General features: G+C 44.4%; 1 protein-coding gene across 1 annotated transcript in view; it reads right to left on the bottom strand.

The window, feature by feature from the left end:
- LOC135420417 (high mobility group protein HMGI-C-like) overlaps positions 1-18,548 on the bottom strand; it is an 86,585-nt gene extending 68,037 nt beyond the window's left edge. The window contains exons 1-2 of the mRNA XM_064667888.1: positions 18,442-18,548; positions 958-1,173 (exon numbers count right to left, since the gene is read on the bottom strand). The gene's annotated coding sequence lies outside the window, so the exon portion shown is untranslated. The remainder of the gene's footprint in view (positions 1-957; positions 1,174-18,441) is intronic.
- Between the last annotated feature and the right edge of the window lie 1,437 nt (positions 18,549-19,985).

Genomic DNA, 19,985 nt, shown 5'->3' with positions numbered 1-19,985 from the left:
TTAACTCTACCTTCAGTCTCTTTTCTCTGTGGTGATTCTGATTTATTTTTGTTTCTCTACCCCCTCTTCTGACTCCTTCCCTTTAGCTGTCTTTTAGCATTTAGTAATGTAAGATTTTTCTTCTGTGTCAGGTTGGCACCAACTGAGTTGTGATCAAATCCTTTATCCCCAGGGATGCAATGTCTCTGTGAAAAGACTTTGTGCCCTGCCAGAGCAGAAAGGTTCTCCCCACCATAATTTCCAGACGTGCCAGCTTCTTGAGCCCACTTTGGTTTCTGTGTAATCACCTTTCATGGGGTTGCTGCCCTTGGTCATGATGACTGCACATCCCTGTCTGAGTTACTGTGACTTGCTGCTCTACAGGTGCTGGGGAGAAGCACCTTGTTCCTACTGCTGCATGTGGGCCATCATGCTGGATTCTGTTCTGTCACCTGGCCCAGATCTGTCAGCTACAAGTCTGTCACTCTCTTATGTACAGAGCTGAGGAGTGCACAGGACCCAAGAACAGTTCAAACTGACATATACTCATTCCAGCCTGCAAAGTGCTTTTCTGGTTCTTTCTCACTTTTCATGAAAAAAATTATTACTGGAAACTTCCCTTCATTTTCATATTTCTGGCCAGTTCTGGAGTGGCAAACCCTTGCCCAGGTCTCCAGGACCTGGTATGTTATGTTACTGAATCTTATCAGCGAGAGTTTCAGAGGAGACCTGGACAGAAAAGAGAAGCCCATGCTCTGAAATTAGGCAACTGGCAATCACACAGACTTTCAGCTGATGAGATGTGGCCTGGGGAATTGACTCTAGGAAGCCAAGACTGTGGTGATCTGGAGTCACAGATCCCAAATCAATAACCACCTTTGGCCTCCCCGGTCCGTGCATCCAGCACTCTCTTCCCTGGCCGGTCCCTCCCTGCTGGGTGGCACTGGCAATACCGAGGGAGGAGTGGAGCATCCTCACCTCCCAGTTGCACCGACGGAGTTGTGGCCCCTCCCAGGGCCAGGCTTTGCCTTCCTGCCTCCTCCCGTGCTCCCAGCAGGGGCGGGGGCTGTGGAGCAGCTTTACGGCTGGTGCGTTGTATTTGCATAGGGCATTGTCATTCCCCGCGCGGCTCCCTGCAGCTGGCATCCTGAACCGGAGAAACGGCTTCTGGAGGGAGAGGCACGAACGACGCAGCTAAAGATAAAAATAACAATAATTTTACTAGATGAAACTTCATGTTAAGCACTTAAAAGGCAATAAAAAGTCAATTTTCTCTCTTTCAATTATTTTGCTTATTCCGTTTTTGGAAAAAAATAAAAATAAAGGGGAAAAAAAGGAGAAAAGTTTCCTTCCTAGTTAGGGAGATGTCTGCTTTCCTCATCAGCACCCAGTGCCTTCATCATTTCTCACCTCTCTCTCGTCCTTGCCCCCCAATCTTACTTTAGGTCCCACTCCCCGTGAACATGAAAATAACCATTATCGGGCGGGGCTGGGGCTTTCTGGCATGTAGACAGGAAGGGAAAGGAGCACTGATAACTCCTGAGTGCTTGCTGCCTCTTTCAGCACACAAGCACCTTTTCAGAGAAAAAGATAAAGGCAGAAATTACTGCTCTTGCACAATATATGCCAAGTTCGTAAGAGCAGCGTTTAACACTTAATCAAAATGGTTTGACAATGTAAAAATTAGGTTTTCGAATGTCATTAGTGCCTTATAATAGGTTCAATTTATATCATTCCCATCCCTGTTTTTTTCATCTCTACTAATTGTTTTTATTCATTTCTTTCATTTTTTACACTGTTGTCCTGTTGGTTTTAATTTTTAATTATCGTAAGACTTTTTCTTTTACCTTGTTAATTGGTTTATGTTTGAAAAGACTGGTTCTGTCATTCTTTTTCTCCAAGGGCAGCTACAGGGGGATTTTTAGGCAGGTTCTTTTCCATTGATAGGCAAGCTCTCTTCTGGGCTAATTTGGGCAAAAAACTGTTTGCTTTTGGGTCAGTATGAACACCTTTTTTGTAGTGTGATTCACAGAAATGCTCCCTTATATTGACCCGTAAATTCCCTTCTACACTGGCGTGCAGGATTCCTTTGGGATTGGCATGGAAATTGTACCTCTGTTCTACAGTTGATATGCAGGCTCTTTTCTGTTTGGAAGGACATGAAAGCTCTCTTCTGCTCTGGCTTGCAAGGTCTTTTCTGTATGGGCTCTCCTTCCTGTCACCCATCGAACACAAGCACAGACACCATTTCTTTTCTCTTTCCATGTACAAGAATGTTCCAAGTCTTGGTTATCACAGGGCTGCAAGATGTCATTTGCATGGAGATGCATATTGGCAACTTGTTGGGGATTTTTTTTCTGCCAGTGTAAATGGAACTGGTTCAAGTAATACCAGTGACATTTTGGGGGCAGAAAACCATTTTGGCAATGGACATTTTTTAGGAAAATGCTGACACTTGGTTGTACTTGGCAGAGGAATGGACTTTGAGTCTTTGGGGGGAAAACTAAAAAAATAGAAGCAAAAAAATCTAGGCAAAAAAATACAGGGGGAAACAATAATTCTCAAACTCCCTTCACATGCAGACAGATGAAGTAATGCTGGTAGGGTGACTTCTTGCTCCTGGAGGAAACCAAAGCTGGCGAACATGGAAACTTGGGAATCTCTCTGCCATTGCCAGCGAAAGTGGGCTGTGGCTTCTCACCAATAAAGCTGCATTACTTTGGCACCACAGGGACACGTGGAAGTTTACTCTTACTCTCACTCCCACTCAGTTCAGTCTTACTGGCTGGAAGATCCTGGCTTCACCTTCCTGCTGGCTCTCATGCCCCCTGACTGCTCAGGAAGGCTTTTCAGTGTGCTAATCAGGCAGGAAACCCTTCACTTAGACCATCTTAGTAATGAAGAGAGTCCTGGTTTTCTTCCCAGCAGTAGTACTGGCAGCACTCCTCCACCCTCTCCACCATTTGAGAGGGAGAGCGTCACTATGATCATGAGTTACAAGTGCTGATGTCTGGAAGGATCTTTGCAGAGGCATCTCTTGTATGGCAACCAAAGGCCTCACAGCGAACTTGTCAGGCCTGAGCTGTGTGATAGTTTTATTCACTCAGCCTTTAACCGTTGGTTTTAATTCTTCCTGCTGGGAGGGCTTGTACTCTCACGTCCTGCCTAGAGGTCTACACTGTCTCTACTCCTCCTTCTTCTTGTCCACCCACTGCTGCTTGGGTGTGTTACCCCTCAGCTTGTGGGTACAAGTGCAAGTGCTGCGTCCTTCCTATGCAGCCTGACAATCCCCTGTAGAGGACACAGAGCAGGTCTCCCATTAAGCCTTCAGTGAGTGCTCATCCACACAGCCCTGACCTGACAAAGTGCCAATAAGCTGCCTGGCCCTGGGAGGCCTCTCAGCCTCTGTAATGTACTGCTGGCCCCAGGCAGCTTTCTGCTCTCTGATGGACAGCCATCAAAGGTTCTCCAGAGCCTTACATCAGGAAGGATACAACCTGTATCTATGAGATGCCAAGAACCTACACGGATGCCTGATAAGAGGAAGGCCTTTCACTCGCCCCTCTCTATATTTAGCAGCATTCACAGGCAGTGTTTCTAAAATTACCAGCTGCAGTAATGTGATTCATACCCCCATCACCGCCAGCAATGGATGAGAAGAGTGTAAATGACATGCAGGAGAAAATCATGAGCAGTGTAGCCCAGATCAGGACTGGAATGGTAGAGTCTTTAGTGCTTGTGTTGACGTCTCTGCCAGGCTTTCGGGGAGAAGCAGTTACCCCACCTCAGAGGCTGTTCTCTCTCAGAGCAGAAGGTGGGAATGTCCCAGGCTGCAAGAGAAAAGGCTTGAGACTGTTTGCTAGCCGTGTGTTTGGGCAGGTCTGGTACAATGGATAATGACAGAAGATGTGCACAAATTGTTTTTGAAGGACACCGCGCTGCTGGGGATGAGAGTGCTGTCACTAGAGCAGGCTCTCTGCTACCCAAGAAGGGTCTCCCTCTGCAGCAAATTAACAGCAGACAGGCAAAGCATCTTTATCAGCTGTGGGAACCCACTCCTGAGATGGAAAGGATGAATGTTGTGATGGTTGTCATAGACTGCCCTGAACCAGTCTGGAAAGAGGCATTACTGTGGAATCAGTCCAAGAGCTGGAGCTGTTACGGTAAATACCATAAACATCTAAATCTTTTAGGAGGCTCAGTCTGCATATCTGTCCCATTATGGCATATTAACTAAAATGCTCATTTGAAAAATTATCCTGTGAACCACTACAATGTAGCAGAGGAGCTGTTTTGCTCAGATAAATAATAATTGAAAACTGAGGCAGAAAACCTGCAGCCATATCTGCCTATGTTGTGATCTTCTCAAATCTCATCACCTAATTACTACCAGGCCTTGCTGGGCTGTGGAAGAGACCTGCAGGAGAGGCAGAGCCTCAGAAAACAGTATTTATTATTCTGAGGGAAAACTCTTCTCACAGAGTTGGTGCTGAACCAATCCCTCAACAAAATTAAAGGGACCTGCACTTCTTGCAATCCTTAAAAAGAAATTAAAATGCTGCTATCCTTAATTACTGTTGCCTCTAAAGACCCTTGTGCCATGATGGGGTATTCGTTCTGTTTGCTCTGATCAAATTAACATTTGAGAATTCCTTCCCACCGCTGTGAAATATCCCTCCTTCATCTCATCTATACAAAAATTTCAAAGCAAAACTGCACTGTTCCTTTCTTCATATTTCCACATACATTTCCCTGTACTTTCAAATGTCTGTTCCACAGCCAGGGAGTGATGGTTATTGCCACACATGTTGGCAAAGCACACTTGGACCCTTTAGGGGGAAAGCACATATGTTTATTTTATGAAAATATGTCACTGTTATCATCTCCCATTGTGACAGGTTGTTAAAGACCAGAAATGAGGGCAGTAATGCCATTAGAGAGAGGAAGGAGAACTCAAAGATTTATAAAAGCCACACACGTGCTGCAGACTATTTTCCCAGCTGAATTGCTCTTTGGCAGTTTGTTTTGGTGGCCAGGATAAGTCTGTATTCATCCACTGTTGCAATGGCCTCAGGCAGTACAGAGACATAAGGAAACTCTCTCTGTGCACTTCACAACCACCTTTATATCCACACAAATGCTGCATGAACCATGCACAGAGGAAAGTGTAATTCCAAAGGGTGGCAGCAGAGCCAGGCAACATTTTCCATTTCTCTAGCATTTTGACAAAACCTAGGTAATAGAGAAGTCATAAGAAGACAATGGTCTCCATTTCCCTTAGCACAGGTGAAGAATATGAGTGACAGAAAAGGGGCTGAGTTCTTTATAAGAGGGGCTAAATACAGGAACCCAGTAATCCACACTCTCACCCTCTCTCAGTAACATTTACAGTGTATGCATAGTTTCCTTCATGATACTTCTTCTATTCAGATTATTTTCATTATTATCACAGAAATACCCCATATTATGTTTTGGGATTGTACTAATTTCCATCCAACCTCCCCAGCTCCAAACTGGGTAGCATCCAGAGAAGGCAATAGGAGCCCCATCAGGACTAGAATAATGAAAGGGTTAACAACTCCTTCCAACAACTCTTGGGGATAGGGGACACAATTTTAAAATCAAAGAGAAATATAGTTATGAGGCAATTTTGTTCTCTATTAACCCAATCAATGGAAGGTTCCCCATAAGCCATTACCAGGGATTTCAGATGCAGAAGATGTTGTGAGGGGTTAAATAAAGATGTTTCTGTGTTCATTAGTGCTGACAGCTCAGGGAAAGAAAAGGAAGGAGGGAAGAAGGGTGAGAGAGAGAGGGAAAGGAAATTCAGATTTGGGACATAAGGAGAAAAGTAACTACCTATCAACATGTAAATTGTGTAACATTCCTGTGTAGATATTACAGATATACTAAGGTGGTGTATTAAGTCACACATTAGGGACAGGAAATTGGGCCAATATCCCAGGCCTCGTCCTGCTCCGTGGTGAGTTTGGAGGTGACCTTGGAATATCAAATCCAGATTTACACAGTGCAAACAATGGTGATGAAGGGATGGCTGTGCCCGTGCTTGTGACCCACAAAACAGCTGAACCTCCAGCAAACATCAGTCCACGCAGCAGAGTGATCAGTACTGAAACTTCTCTTCCTTGGTAGAAAGCTTATAGGTGACAAAGGAAAAAGACCTCTTCTAGGGACTCTCAACAGCCTTTCTCTCTAACACACGTAGGCCTCACCAATATTATCTCCCAATTTTTAAGTCTTAAGATTCACACACAATGGCAGCAACAGTCAACAAAAAATAACTCATTTATAAAAGGAAGTTCAATTGCATCATCCATCTTCAGTATTTCCCAATACAAGTTGTTTTGATTTAATGAATGAGGAAATCATCCCTTTCCTGCTTCCTAGCACGCTTATTTCTCCAAATGGGTCCTACATCGTTGGAAAGCAGACAGAAAGAATGTTACAGAAATGCTGGGAAGTGCTGCTAACACAGCCTGGAAAAGCACCCTCATGGGAGGAGGAAGAAAGTGTGAGCAACCCCCTGTTCTTCCACAGGGTGGGGGGTGCTGTGCTTGTAATCCCAGTCTGCCTTTCAGCTCTAAACTGGAAACTGAGATGTGCTTGTTTCTATCACAAAGGGAGGACTTGGCACAGTTTGGAAAGAGGCCAGAGGTGTGTAAGGGCTCTGTAGTTGGGAGAGGAGCTGGGAGGAAGCATGGAGTGATGCTGGTGGTGAATAGGATGTGTCTAGCTCTTGGGGAGACCTCTCCCTCCTCATCTTCCAGAGTTTTTGATGACACTGGTGTAGCTCTCTGAGGAGACAAGATCTTGGTTGTCTGGGTGTGTTTAACTTTTCTGGAAAACTCCCTTTTCCCTCCTGAGTCCTTTATTTTCACACTAATGTAGTCTCTCTGCTGTTTACTAACCACATACAGGCAGCTGTTCCCTCTGCTTGCTCAGGACATTAATAAAATGCCTGCCCACCCATGCAGCCAAACACAAAGGGGGCTGCTAATGGCATCTTCCTTTTGAAGCAAAATCCCAAAGCTTTCATTTGGTTCATGTTCCTGCCTGATAAAACTCTCCTGCCTCTGTCTCAATATGGGGCACTCTTATCTAGTCTCACTTGGGGGTGGCAGAAGCTCTGAGGCTGATCTGGGGAGTGCTCTACCTCCCGTCTGGTGAGGAGGAAAAGCCAGAGACCACGGCACATCCGAACCAGATGGCTCAAAAGGGACACAGGACCACCATTATTCTTGAGGCAATAAGGAAGGCACATAATATATCAGAAAGGCAGGGAAACAGCCAACCTACAGATGTAGGGAACCATTTGAATATCCCTAGGATGAGCCTGCAGGATGAATGTGGGGGACAGGGATCCAGAGACAAACCCTGGGCATTGCAGTGCAGCTTTGGGACGTGGCATCATTACAGGAAATACAAAGCTACTGTGTTCATTTCTGAGATAATATGTTTATACAGACAGACCGACAGATACACTTTAGGAGACAGGCACAGCTCAGAGAATCATATCCATACATTTTCACCTCAGATTCTGATGTGGTAGTCAGTTCTGCAACTATAAGGCATTTGTGTTTCTCAGTGTGGCACCTAAGCCTATAAAACATACTTGTTTTCTGTACAGAAAAGCAGCCACTTTGTGACACTGGGGCACTGCTACAGAGGACATGCACACTGTGCTGTCTCTGACCTGGAGAATTTGATTTTGTACTTTTCTTGTTTCTTTCTCTAAAGATTGTGAAATCCTTCTGGTTCTTCTCTGGCAAGGGTAGAGACAGAAGAATGGCATCAAGGCACAGAGTTGGGACCCTTTTTTATTAAGACAGTACTTTACAACACAAAATGTTGTTTGGTAGCATGTCCTCCTGGGAATCCCCTGGAAGAGAAGTAAAGATGGGAAAAAAATCTCTGCTGGTTGCATTTTCTCAATACTCTTCCACGGTCTCATCTGACTTCACAGTTTAATCTAAGTAGACAGGGATCTTTAAGGGATTCTAATCCATTTTAACAGGAATTTGAACATCTACCCTGGGAAAACTTTCGTTTTCCATCATGAACACAAACTATGTCATTGCTAGATGAACCATGAAAAGCCCATTCTGGGAATAAGGTGAACATTTCAGGGATCTTAGAGGTCTTTTCCAACCTTGCCAATTCCATGATCTGAGACATGCTTAACTGCCAGTGAAAAGCTGTCTCCTTTTAAGAAGTCTTGATCTAAAAAATTATTACTACAGTGCATATATTTAGGTAGTTGCTGGAGCTTACAAACAGGGGTTGTCAGCCCTACTCCCAGTCATTTCCATTCCAAAGATGCCCGTGCTGTGCTCTGAGGAACTGAGAGCCAGTGTGGAGCATCCTGGCCTGGGAACTGAGGAGTTTGCAGTGGCCTGTATCCATTCCCATCTCCTCACAGAGGCACTGCTCCTGCACCTCAGAAAGCCTCCTTGGGCACAGGGGATGTGATCTCTAATGGGATGGGAATGGCCTCTCCTTTCCTGCTGCCCTACCGTGGTTTCATTCTTCCCCTGCTGAGGCTGGGTGACATGTTTCCATTGAGTTCACTGATTCAGCAAGATCGAGCCCCTGGTCTTAAATAACTAAAGACTGCAAACTGAATATTGTAGCCATGGCAACAGCCAGCTCAACTTTAAACTCTCTGATATATAAAAAGGCAATTTTCTTTATTTTTTCTCTCTGCATTTTTAGATTTCCAGAACTTACAATGGTAATAATGGCCTCAGGCCCTACCCTCCACCAGACTGCCATTAACTTCATGGAAATGCCTTCTCCATCAGCCCCTATTGTCAACAGCCAGCACCATTCCACAGAAACCATAGGGTCTCACCATACTAACACGACTGGACGTCTCAGCTGTGCCACAGCCCTTTGCAATCCTGCTACAGACTTATTTCCTGATCATGACAAGTGAACCAGGACTCCATTTAGAGGGGCTGCATGACTCTGCGGCGCTCGCACCTTCCTCTTGGAAAATGGGGAACAAAATGTCTCTCATCAGACTGATTGCCATTGTGCCCTGCACGCAAAAGCTCAGGGGTAGATGCACGTGTCTCTGCCTTCCCCCTCTGCCTTCCGAGCTCATCCACCTTTCTCTGAATGGAGCAGGAATACTTCCATGCCTCAGTTTTATCTGGTTTCCTGTTTGGGCCTTGGAAATGTTGTCAATGTGGTTGCAAAACCACTGGAAATAGTGGGAATAGTTCTTTGCTAGTGCTGCTAAAGCACAAACAACAAAGGGAGCTTTTGCATTTTAGGAATTATTTTTTTATTCTTTCTCAAATTCTTTCTGAAATGTTCCTTCAGGAGCTAAGCCTGGATTAATGACACAAATTAACTGTTTAGCATGTGTAAGACATTGTTTGACTATTCTTAACAGGAACAGAAGACCTCAATCTTATGTGTAATTTTGTCCTTGATTGTGTATGTGGCTGGTGTTTTAACTTTTGTGCCTCAGTTTCTCCTTGTTCAAGGGAAAATAATACACTTCTATCTCTTCTAATGGTCATGAAATTAATTTCACTAGTAATGCATGGAGAGATGGCAGGAAGAATGGCAATGGCTGCAGCTATTATTAGCTATCACTTTCAGCAGATAGCAATTTCTACAGCAGGTTAAATTCTGGCCCAAAAAGTACTTGACTGTGTCTCTTTAAGGTCACAAGCTATTATGATGTTGAAGACTAAAATGCTTTGTATATGATCATGAATAAATGAATTGAGTATCTCTGCCCAGCTATGTGGGATATGGAAAGGATGCTGAATATCATCAGCCTGAACTATCAACATCCATCAGCTTTCCCCTTGCTCATCTCTCAGCTGTCGCAATATGAAACCCACTTTCCCCCGAGATTTCAAACGACTGGGGCTAAACAGCAAAAACATTCGGTGACTAAATTTGCCAGGGAAGGTCTCAGTCACGAATGACTAAAAACAAAATTATAGAGCAATCTCGGCTGACTGAGAGCAGAATGAAATGTGATTCATTTTCATCCACCCGGCAGGGACTGCAGGGGAAAAAAAAAAGACTGGATTAACCCCTTCCCTGCTAGCAATGCCCATGCTCCCTGGGCTGATGCACATGTGGTTTGCATTCCTCAAAGATTAGGTCTTCTGCTTGTTTTGTGAGGCAGCTCATAGCTTTTATGACTCAGGTGGACCAGAGCAGTAGGAGGACTGCGCTAAAAAGATTAGCGTGGTCTGCTTAAATATCACACATGGTTTACAGCAACAGTAAGCACAGACCCCACTGCCCTCCACCAAGTGAGACACCACAGCCTGCCCCCAAAAACTTGTAGTCTAAAGATGAAAGACAAAAGCTGGCTAATGACATGGTGGTGGGGGAAAGCATTTGTCAGCAAGGCAGGCAAAGGTGTCAGCACTGCATCACCTCGCAGGAAGTAAAAGAGCTGTAAGGTGGGGAACAAGGGAGAATAATGACATGGCTTTCTGAATGCCTACAGGAAGGACCTCTCACATGTGAAGGGCAGCAGAGGGGAAAACATGGAGCTAGTAGTCAGGAAGTTTGACTAGTAGATGATGGAGCCTGGTCTCCTGGGAATGTGGGTGGATGCTCTGGGCAGAAGCCACTGTTGCAGGCTGCCTTTCTCACCATGCTGCACTCACAAGCTTGGGAATCACCACTGGGCTCAGCTGGAGGCCTCAGGGAGGAAATGGGACTGCCAGTGGTGCTGAGGCAAAGCTCCCCATGTAATTTCTGCCCCTTATGGGAAGGGGGCAGGTGAGACACTCCTGCAGTTGAGTTCCTGCCGTGCCAAACACCAGCACCTGAGGGCTGTGTTAAGGTTAGCCCTGTGCACCAGGTGGTTCTGTGTTCTGGCTGACCACCTGCTCAAACAAATAGATTAAAAGCATGTCTGCTGTCCCTAGCCCAGAACAACCGTTTAAAGAAAGAAATCAAAGTAAGAAAGATTACATTTTTATCAGTAAACATCAGAGATGATCTTTTCTCCAGCGTTTTCTCTGACACTCTTTCTAAAAGCACAGTAGATAAAGACTAAAAACATACCAAAAGAAACCAAAAAAGGCAAACAATTAGTACTATATTAACAAGTCAAAAGCAAAGGTTCTGGAAGGTCATATAGTGATCTCTCTGGAAACAGAAGCCAAGGACCTGTCTGTAAGTTGACCTACCTGAGGCAGCACTGTTCCTGAGGTCAGAGACTGAACTAGGATATGGCAATTTGGGAATGGCTGCTCCTTGGGTGTCTGATACCCTCCATGTCACCACTGCTGTATCTCTCTGTAAATCTCTGTATAACCACAGCAACAGAGTCATGATACAGCAAGTCAAGCTAATGGATGATGGATGTGATGCTCAGAGCAAAGTGGGAGCACAGGTGAAGTGCTGGAGCAGGAGCAATTTACTCAGAGCTGTACAAATGCTGGATAGAAGGCAGACTTCCCCTGCCATCTTTTGAGAACACTAGATAGGAAGCTCCCTAAACAACTCCCAGATTAAATCAAGAGGTCAAGGCACGGGCAGGATGACAAAGCAGCAACTTCATGATTCAACAGCTTGTACGTGGTAAAGGAATGGTCCCAGATAGGCTTGGCTGATGCCAAATTCTTTCTGCTTTATGCACACTGTGGTACAACTTATATGCTTCACTTGGTTTCCTTCTATAAATGGAAAAAGTTCTCATGAACCTGAAGAGCAATGTTTTAAAATCACCCAGGTTTACAGCTTATTTAATAAATTTATAGTTGGTCAGTTTAGTCACATGACTGTGCTTTTCAAACAACATCAACAAAACTCTTAAGTTTAGTGAGCAAGAGGAATAAAAAAAAAGATGAAAATACCAAGATTGTAGGTCTGCTGGGGTGTGGCAGAGGAAAAAAAGCTCTGTTACTATTGGAAGGTTATGGTCTGCCTGGGCCAAACAGAACATCTCAGCAGGGCTGTGAGTCTCAGTGGAACTACCAGAGCTGCACTGCTTCTCCTCTGTAAAAGTGGCTTACTCAGAGCTGGCTCAAGTTTCATGGCTTGGGATGGTGGGGCTGCATAAAGAACTATCCAAAGGTTCCCACACTGCATTTCCAGCTTGAAATTGATTGTCCTCTCACCTCTCTTTGAAAGGAGCTTCTTGTGTTGATTAGATCTAATGGAAAAGATTTTCTTTCTTTTGCAGTTAGCAAAACAGCAACATGCCTGTAACTAAATAATAGTAATTGGCCAAATCCTTACAGGGATAAAATGCCTCCTGAACACCACAATGGTTATCTTGTTCTCTGATACACCCAAACAAATCCATTATCTTCAATGGAGCAGCACTTGTATGACGGAGGGAGAAAAAGACATTTGGCCTAACAAGACTCTTTCAAGAGAAGTGACTGAGTAAAAGGGCTGTGAATTTTGCTGATTACTAGTTATTTTAGGAACCATATGCACAGGCACTTTCTGACTCATGTTGCTGTCAGTGAAGGGCAGCTGTGCAACAGCAAACTGGGTCCAGGAGTCTGGTTCTGACTCTGCTTCACAGCACAATCTTCTTCAAACCACTGCTCTCTGGGTTCAAGGCACTGTGTGAAATAGGGTTGACATTATCCTGTGCTTACAGATCCTTGGGAAAGATTTCTGTGCTTTTAGAGCAAAACCAGGAGTCCAAACTGCCTGGCTACCCCCAGGGGCAGGATGGGGCAGGCTGGACTGGGCTGGGTTTGAAGGTGGATGTCCAGCCTGGTCTCCTTTATGTACTATGAGACACAGCAATAAAAGAAGAGGAACAAAAGCTTCCCAGCATTTGGCTTAAAATGGGAATGTATTTGAAATATCTAAATATATATAGTATTTGCTTTGGTTGTAATTTGCTTTGCTTGCTTAAAGTAAAGGCAAAGGATGCAATTAGGATTTCATGCAGATGAAGTTCTGTTATGTTTGTAAAGTGAAATCCATTTCCTTGACCTGGAACCACACACCACAACCTGTTCACTGCATGAAAGAGCTTGTAATAGAAATTATTATCAAAATAACACCCAGAATCACAATCAGCATCAGTTCCCCACACTAGTCTGTGCTGGATGGATACACACTGAGTAGCATCACTTGACTGAGAACTTGTCATCCAGAGAAAGAGGAAACAAGTAGAGAAGTGCTGTGACCTTCTAGGACCACATAAAATGCCAGTGGCAGAGAGGAAAATGGGCCAAGGTGTCTGAAGTCCTTACTAACAGTCCTCATTTCTGCCTTTCCAGAAGAAATATGTCAGTATTTTTCCCTTCAGACAGTAAGTTTGCACAAAATAGTATTTTAGCAGGAGATTATGAGAATAAAGCTGTTGATGAGACTGCACTGAATTTGCTGTGCAGTATTTGCAGAAAATCAGGGGAGAGTTTTCAAAATGTCAAAACAGTTCATTTTTGTATAAAACGTTTCCTTATTGCTTTAAAATATTTTTTGCTTAAGAAATTGATTTGAAGTAAAAAATAAAGGGTAAAAAAACCAGCCCAGGAGAAATGGACAAGTAAATTGAAAACTAAAGAACAGTGTTTGGCTCAACCAAATACAGAATTCCGATTTTAGTGGGTTTTGGTTGAGCCACAGAACCAATAAATTCATCATCTTCCAACTCTGCTCCTGACATTTTAAGCCACATGCCCTCCATTGGAGAGACTGGTGTTGTCAGCTCCACATCATTCCATACCCCGTAACTGTAGTGACAACACTGTGCTTGGAACATTCTGCAGGGGAGCTCCCAATCAGCAGAGTTCTGCCACCAGTCCTTTAATGGATCTCCTGTGCTGTAAAGAATTAATATGTTCCACTTTTAATTATATATTTTTTTTCACCTGGACCCGAATAGACACGTGGGAGGATGGAAGGCAGCTCCTTCTGATGTCCAAGAACGTTTGTGCAGCCAGGTAAACTCTCCTCACATAATTCCTCCTGGTTTCTTATGGGCCATGTCAAACTTGGTGATAACAGACACCAAAATCACACCTGTGCTGAAAAACCACGTGCAAAATGAATGGAAACTCGCCATCCAAGTGTAATAAAAAAAAAGATAACCAAAGACATAAAAGACATAATCTGTCTTTGCATTCAGTCTGCAGTCCCAGGGGACCCAAATCATTTAATTACTACACAAGACTGCAGTGCAAGTGAGACTAAAGGCACACAGTTCCCCTTGAAGGAACAGGTATGTGCTCTTGTTTGAGGGCATGTCTTCTCTCTAACATATTGCACAAACTTTGTCACACAAAATGACATTCACCCTGTAGGCAGGCAAACAAACCCTTTCAATCAAACAGCCCAAATGCAATGGTATTATGTATTTCACCTATTTGCAGGGCACAGCTTGGACAGAGGAGCAGCTTGCTGGTCTGCTCTGGTACCAGCCTCCTCAGAAATATGTATTTAATTAAGTCATGTGCTGTGCACAACTCTCCTGAGAAACGGGCTGGGGGTCCCACAGAGCCACCAAGCTTTTAAGGAGCCGAGGGCCTTGGGAGAAGGATGGGGTTTGTTTGGTTTTCCTTGTTACCCACAGCATTTCCATCTCAGACTGCCTAATTTAAAGTGTTTCCAAGCCTGTGCTCTCTGAAGGCCTGGCCCCATTCAGCTCACGGACGGTGGAAAACAATTTAGGTCTTGCAGCTACAGCAGGGTGATGCAGCTGATAAGGGAACTTCAAGGTTAAATAAACTGTTCTGTGGGCAGAGGATCTGGAAAGGATCTCCACAGAGCCAAGGAACAAGGTGGGGAAGCACAGGCAGTGGGAATGGACAGGATGGAAACACATCCCTGAACCCAGAGAGACTTGCCTGAGGCCAGGGCAAACAGGGCTTGGAGAGATGATCCACAAATAACACACTTGTTTTTGTCACTGCTGTTGTGCCTTGTATAAGGGAAAACAGAACAGGATTTTTGGCTGGGCAGTACTATAGTAAGTGAAAGGTAAATTAAAGATTTTTTATATGTTCATAGCACCTTCCAGTCAAAAAATTTATTGTGCTTTAGTCCTACCACCTCAGTGATGCCAAAAAAAGAATCAGGGAAATTTCTGTATGAGGGCATGTCTTCTCTGTAACATATTGCACAAGCTTTGTCACACAAAATGACATTCACCCTGCAGGAAGGCAAACAAACCCTTTCAATCAAACAGCCCAAATGCAGTGGCAGTACAAATCTCATCTATTTGCATGGCACATCTATTAGAACTTCGTATTACCCAGTACTCTGTCATCACACTGCTGTCCATGGGAAGCAGAGCTTATCATCCCCACATCCCACATGAGGAAATTCCTGAGGGAATAAGCTCATTGCCCATGGTGTACTACAAAATGTCTAGGAATGAACCTTAGGGGTTGCTGCCCAATTCTCCCCTCTAGGTGTCAGACATTCTTCCATTGTAAACAGTGCACTTATCTCTGTTTAACAGGCCCAGATCCTAGAGGAAGGCAAATCCCAGTTTTAACTGTGTTATCAGTCATGTACCTTCAGTGGGACAGCAAAGAGGAAAGGGGCACTGTGTAGCTGGTGCTTTGACACTGCTGTTTTAAGCCATCAGTAGGGCCTGGGCAAGCTGTATTTTCATACAGCTGTAATCATGCTACTGCTGTTTCCCATTTGGTAATTGCTTGTTGCTAGCAAAGAGTAGAACTTAAAGGCATGTCCATCCTGTGGGGAGCCGAGATGGGGTTTTGCAATTTAGACCTCTGTCTCTCTCTCTAGCAGAAATATTGTCAGTGATGAGGAGTCTGGGCCTGATGGTAGATCACCATTCAGGTCATCCCTGGATTCCTTGAGACAACTTCCTCTTTCCTTTAGTTTTCTCAACTGTAATTTTTTTCTCACAGAGACACAGATGTAAGAATGTAGTCCTTGGGACTGTCCCTTTGCCAGGTTACTCTGGCACTGTACTTCTTACTAAAACTGTCAGTACATAACATTAAGTGACTATACAATAACTCTCCTGCAACAAATGAGTCAGGATGGTCACTGGCACTGCCCTCACAAGACGATTGGAGAAATGGGAGATTGCAGCCTCCCCACAGGAGATCTTGCAAATTGCCGTAATTGTGTATAAATAGAAAGAAATGCAGAGGCAACTGTCAGCCAAGGTCCTGCTGACTCAGTGCCACCTTGTGTTTTCACCAGGAAGCACAGAAGCACAAGGAAGACTGTCAGTGAGGGGCAGAGAGGGAGTCTGAGTAAGAACTCAGCCTACTTTAATCTGTGGTATTATGGATTCACTCAGAGCAGCCACTGAGCAAACCCATAAGCTGTTCTCCTGCAGGACTGCCATGGCTCTAAGCCATCCAAGCCTTCCTGAAGGAGAGCTGGCATTACTGGGGCAGAATGAGGCACAGAAGAGTACAAGTTTTTTGCCCTGCATCACAGCCAGTCAGTGGAGAGCTTTGAAGCAGGGCTTTGATTTTATAACGGTGACCTACAAAGTCTAACCTCTATTCCAGACTCCTTTGAGACAGAACTATGTGGGCAGCATTAGTAAATGTCATTATACAAACTTGCAGGATGCTACAGGGAGGAGAGCAAGCTTATCCATGTTCCTCCTTCCTTCCTTTCTCCTTAGTGGTTGCCTTTGCAGAGGAGCAGCCCAGGAGGGCCATAACACTGTCACTCCTGGGGAGCCCTGTGTGAGTGACTGGATCCCTCGTTTGTGCACTGTGCTCCCACTGAGGTAGGAACACACCAACTCAAACAAGAGACAGAACTGTACCCATCTCTGCTCTTGTCTTCCCTGAAGAGAGGAGGCTTGTGCAGTCTGACAGCACTGCAGCTCCAGAGGATGCCCGAGAGTGCTGGGGGGCACCCCTGCAACTCACAGCTGGGGGCAAACTCTGCAGGAGGGAGCACTGATGGGAGGCTGTTGGCCCCAGCAGCCTCCCTCCACTCCTGAGGTCTTCCTAAATCTCAAAGAAAAAGAATTATAGAATCACAGAATCAGACAGGTTGGAAAAGACCTCTGAGATCATCAAGTCCAACCCTTGATTCACGACTGCCGTGGTTCCCAGCCCATGGCACTGATGCCACATCCAGTCTCATCTTAAAAACCTCCAGGGACGGAGAACCCACCACTTCCCTGGGCAGCCCATTCCAATGCCTGATTACCCTCTCTGTAAAGAATTTCTTCCTAATATCCAACCTAAACCTCCCCTGGCACAGCTTAAGCCCATACCCTCTTGTCTTACTGATAGATGCCAGGGAGAAGAGACCAACCCCCACCTGGCTACAACTGGGTGTCAGCTTTGATTTCAGTTCTCCTGTAATTCTTTTAAAAACCATGAGTGGTTTCCATTTCAGCATTGAAATGTCTCCTTGGGTTAACTTTGCCTCTTCTGATGAGAATGATCTGATGATTTTGCCTGGGACTGTTCAGTGCAGGAATCTGTGACTCCTGCCCACTCTCCACAGGCCTGGCCTGCACCATCCCATTGCTGGGCCTGCCTTGATCTCCCTGTGGCTCTGCCAAGGTCCTGCACTCAGTATCCTAATCCAAAACTGCTCCTGCTCTTCCAACCTGCAGATCTACACCCAGCTTTGCCCATACTTCTCCCTCAAAAGCAAATGCAAGCTTGCTGTTAATGAGTAAAAAGCCTCCATATTAATTACCTCAGGTTCTAAGACCACTTTCATTATCCGATAGTTTAATTTTACAAGTAAGTAGATATAGAGACAGCTGTAGAGATATAGATACATAAATATGGTTTCTTGTTTCACAGGAAACACAGTGCTATAGCATTTTTTTCCAGCCTAACCATAGCAGAGAGCATTAACAGAAACCCTCACTTTTCCACTTAGTACACATAAGTACACAGAACCAAATCTCTCCCTGGAGTAAACTTGCTGAAGTCAAACAGGGCTTACATCAGAGATGAGTTTGGCACTCTGTTCTTACTGAGCTCTACAGCAGAAATTCAAACACAGGCATATTTCCACTGAACATGCTGAAAGCACGAGGTCACGATCAGGAGAGAAGTCAAAACTCTGCTGCCATTTCATGATTATTTGGATCAGCCCATTTGTCTGACATGCCCTTACCCATGTCCTCTCTTTAAGAGAATGGAGAACATTAGGAATTCTCTGCAGGGGTAGATGGGGACACATCTTTTTCACTGTAAGGAAATGCATCTGTTTGCACAAGAAATTTGAGAAATAAAGGATAAAACACAGTCTGCATGAGAAAGGCACCCCAGATCACTGTTTTCCACAGGCAGAGGCCATGTTTCCAGAAGTTAAAGCCCAGCTTAAGGAAACTGTGCACAACCTTAAGACTCACCCAGGCCCAAGTCACCAGTGGGATGAATTCCTTTACTACACTAAATTGCCAGTACGTGTTGGCTTAAGCCAAACTCCCAGAGAGAAACCTTGTCTCTACTGAAGCCAGTGGAAGCTTTGGTATTATTTCCAGTTCTCCTAGAATTTCATGTCTCCCACCTGGTCTCTGTTCTTCACTGTTATTTGCTGTCAAGGCACACAGGATGGGAAGCTCTCCACTGGATAATATATTGCTGCAGGTAAGCTGAACCCATGGGAGCAGAGCCTTGTAACTGCAAAAGGAACATGAGGACATCAATAAAACATGTCTGATCCTGTTCTTCTAATATTAATCTGAAATCAACAAGTTTGAAACCAGTGAAATGGATCTGAACACTCTGGATTTTCTTACATACTCTCTTTTATAGGGTGTTTTCTTATTACAGATGCTAAAAGTGAACCTTTCTGCTATGAAACACTGATTTCACAGATAACTTTCTGTCCATGGGATGAGAGAAGCTCGTTATAATCACCTGAAAAGATTTCTCTTCTGAGTTTTGATTGCTCTTGATAATTTCATTTAGTCAGCGCTAGTTCATTAATTTACCAAATACATGTATTTTAAAATTGCATTTCATCAAGTTTTTTATTTTGTCAAGCTGCAAAACAAATTCCTAAGAGAATCAATCTGCCAAATGGCTGGAGATGGGGTGTAAACCCATTTAACCCAGGATCCATGTGACCTCAGCTCAACTTTTCCAAATGGCAGAATGGTCTGTCTGCAATATGCCAGCAATCCCCATCTAGATGTTCCCAGAAAAGGGTCCATATCAGAGGAAGGCACTGACCAGACCTTTAAAATACACCCATCAGTTCACCCCTAGAGCAGATAACTCTAGTTCAGGAGCAAGTCACGTTGGCAGGAGAGATGGTGATTGGGAAGTGTCTCCTGATCCTGTCCATGATGCACAGGTTCTGTCACTTAATAAAGAACCTCATTCCCCAGAACCCTTCAAGCCAGGACCTTTCACCCAAAGTGAATCAATTTTTAAAGTTGAAAGCCCAACTTTGAGATGGAAAGGGAGAGTTTAAAACACTATTTCATTCTTTCAAGCTGTGCTACAAATGGCCAACACCTAGGGGGGAAGCATTAACTCCTAGGACCAGTGAAAAGACATATAAATCACATGGGGAAGCATCTTGGCCTAGCGGCTACTAACCCACTGGAGATAAATCTAGGAAAAATCTTCCTGGAGTTCTGCAGATTTAATTTTAAGAGACAAGAAAAAGGGGAAAGTAGTTTATTTACTGGTTTTAGTTCAAATTTGGCAACAAATATCAGTCAGTGTTATGCCATCTATACAATGCACCTTTTCCTACACCAATAAGCCACAGGAAAAAAAAATCATATCTCTTATGTTAAGCTGTAAAGCTGTTACAGAATTTTGACATTTCAGTAGCAGCCTTGTATTGTCTGGGTTTGCATTCACACCTCCTAAGGGTATGAGCTGAGCAAAGTTAGAGGAGATAGAGTATGCAGATAAACTGTGGAGCAGAGGGCACCCAGGACCACGCCAGGGAGAAAAGGCAGAAGCGTCTGGGCCCAGTAGCTTAAATTCCCTTTCAGAGCCCACAATATAATCCAGGATTCAAGAGTCTCACTATCTCTCGTTGTTAGCAAGCATCTGTAAAACCCAGATGCAAAATGCTTGCCTCATTCCCCT

This window comes from Pseudopipra pipra, chromosome 11 (assembly GCF_036250125.1).
Source record: "Pseudopipra pipra isolate bDixPip1 chromosome 11, bDixPip1.hap1, whole genome shotgun sequence".
Classification (NCBI taxonomy): Eukaryota; Metazoa; Chordata; class Aves; order Passeriformes; family Pipridae; genus Pseudopipra; species Pseudopipra pipra.
The sequence above is the reverse complement of the archived record's forward strand: the minus strand, read 5'-3'. Positions and strand labels throughout refer to the sequence as shown.